The 2,500-nt window shown below is 48.4% G+C and overlaps 1 protein-coding gene across 2 annotated transcripts in view; it reads right to left on the bottom strand.

The window, feature by feature from the left end:
- The window catches only part of LOC134060594 (disks large homolog 4-like), a 68,045-nt gene that overhangs the window by 47,772 nt on the left and 17,773 nt on the right, over positions 1-2,500 (bottom strand). The window contains exon 1 of one of the 2 annotated variants that reach the window (XM_062517335.1): positions 970-1,075. The exons of the other annotated variant lie outside the window; for it this stretch is intronic. The gene's annotated coding sequence lies outside the window, so the exon portion shown is untranslated. Of the gene's footprint in view, positions 1-969; positions 1,076-2,500 lie in introns of those variants that run through there. 2 annotated transcript variants of the gene reach the window in all.

The raw sequence follows: 2,500 nt of genomic DNA on the forward strand, positions 1-2,500 counted from the left end.
GTCCGGTTGCTACAGACCACCTTACACTGACACATTACCGGCGAGAAGCACTTGCAGCGCCGCTCTGGTGGAGACATCCGAGCGACGCCCATCAACAAGCCTAAAAGCCAAAGGTCCAAACGCGACAAGGCAGCAGGGTGAACTGGTAGCCCTTTGGAAGCAAGACACTGCCGTTACCCCCGGTAACCTATAGCCCTTGGTATGCACGAGGCGGGTGGTCTACTACGCGCAGTCTGTAGCGTGAGTTCAGCGTTGGCACTTGTCCTGAAGATGCTGCCGGTACAGACGGGACTTCAAGTTCACTGTTGCGCTCTCCTCCAACAGGTAAACATTAGTATCTGAGTATAAAATATGCGGGTTTAAAACGTATAAAAAGGTTGCTGTCCATAAGGCGGTGTGGTTTCTTCATTCCCTAGTCCTTCTCATCTTTCTAGCGGTCCCGTCTTCTCTCATTTTCCCCAGTCGTTCCCTAGCCGTCTCTCTCCTCCCCCTTTCTCCCTCTCCCTCTCTCTCTCAAGCAGAATTTCGATATCATACCAACAGAACGTTAAATCAAGTGTTCTACCGTAAAGGCGTGGCTATAAGCGCAGTTTGAGCTTGGATGGAGACAAGCACTGTGTCTGGAAAATAACGATACAGACAGATATAGAGAGAGCGATACATAGATTCTGAAAATGCACATTTAAATGTACGTATTGACATATTATGCTGATAGTAGATGCTTTCAGTGAGCTGACCTAAAATGAGATGATAACAAGGTGCTGGTGGATATGAGGGGAAAAGAGCATGAGGATAATACAGTTTGGAGGTTAGCGCGCGAAACATCCGTATCTTTCGGTGCGACATGACATATGCTGTTAGACTAACCGTACAAATGTCCTAAGTGTCCGTAGCGAGCAACAGATACACATGACCGTCCGGTCGAGCACGCGCGCACGCACGCACGCACAGCTGGGAATGCTTGCTTACCGCAGGATCGCTGCACCTAGTGACTCTTATCTCGTTCTTATCACCTCTTCTTCCCTCCGATTAGAAGGTCGGAGCGAAGTGAATGTCCCAATTATGAGCGCTCTCTATTTTTCTTCTTTCCTCCTCCTCTTCGTCTCTGTGTCTTTCTCTGTCTCTCTCGTTCTCTCCTTGAGCCCCAACAAGGTCCTCGTGCCTCTCTCTTCGGCTAACGGAATCAATTTCTCACCTGTCGGCACGAGCTATTAAGTCATTTCAGCGGGGGAGACGGTATCGCCTCGTGCCACATGCTGGCAGAACGGGTCTCAGAACTGAACGCGTCTCTATGGGAAGACAGCGCAGAGATTCCGAAACCAATGCCCCCTGGCGGCTAACGACCACACTGGCTAAACGGAAGCGAAGATAGCTTAACGCCTTAACTCCCGGTAGGTAGCGGTAAATTACACTCAATCTGGCACACAATTTAACAGATAGAAGCATCTTCCTACACATCAAGATCCAACGGTTCTACATATTGCCGTCAAACAAAGGTTGGAGTGACTCTATTGAAGGAATCTAATTGATCTCAGCTTTATGCTCAACAGGTTAGGATAACAGAACACAGAGGATTTCAACTAATCAAGAACATGATTATTTCTGGATTTTCTATCATGATGGACTGTTTGTAAGTCTGGACAAGATGCGACCATTTTCAAAGTTCAGAGGGGTTCAGACCCAGTTCAGCTGGCTGAATAACCCCGGACATTTGCCAGGCGGCTTTCAGATTGCATTCACAAAGATTCTATGACTGAATCAAAAGAAATCTCTCTGTCTCTCCCTCTCTTTCTCTCACACACTCACTCACTCACTCACTCACACACTCACTCACGCACTCACGCACGCACGCACGCACGCACGCACTCACACACACACACACACACCACATCACACAGTCCAACCACGTACGCAGGGAGAAAACATTTGTTCCAAGGTCACCTCCACCGTTACATCTGATTTCCTGTTTCCTACCACCTCTCTCTGCACCCCTCCACCCCCATCTCTCTCTTTCTCTCTCCGCCCCTCCCCCCTCTCTCCATTGATCACTTACCGTCCTTACTCATTCATAGAAAATGTCTGACTCAGATTTCACTCCCACAAGAACAATTCAGAATAATAACATAGCTCCAACACACACACACACACACACACACACACACACACACACAGAGAGAGAGAGAGAGAGAGAGAGAGAGAGAGAGAGACATACACACATACATACACATACGGCAGATAAAGGATAGTCCGCCCCTACAGACATAAAGAGGTCATCAACCCTCATGCACTTGATTAAATCAAAGAGAGATGAGTGAAAAGAGAGAGAAGCTGAGAGAGAGAGAGAGAGCGAGAGAGAGAGAGAGAGGGAGAGAGAGAGAGGGAGGGAGGTATGAGAACAGACAGGAGGAGAAAAGCACACTTATCCACTGGGTGGAAGACAAAGGCCATTTCATTATCATTCAGGAGCCGTGGAGCCCAGAGGACAGAGGCTGCTCTGTGT

The sequence above is a fragment of the Sardina pilchardus genome, chromosome 16 (assembly GCF_963854185.1).
Source record: "Sardina pilchardus chromosome 16, fSarPil1.1, whole genome shotgun sequence".
Classification (NCBI taxonomy): domain Eukaryota; kingdom Metazoa; phylum Chordata; class Actinopteri; order Clupeiformes; family Clupeidae; genus Sardina; species Sardina pilchardus.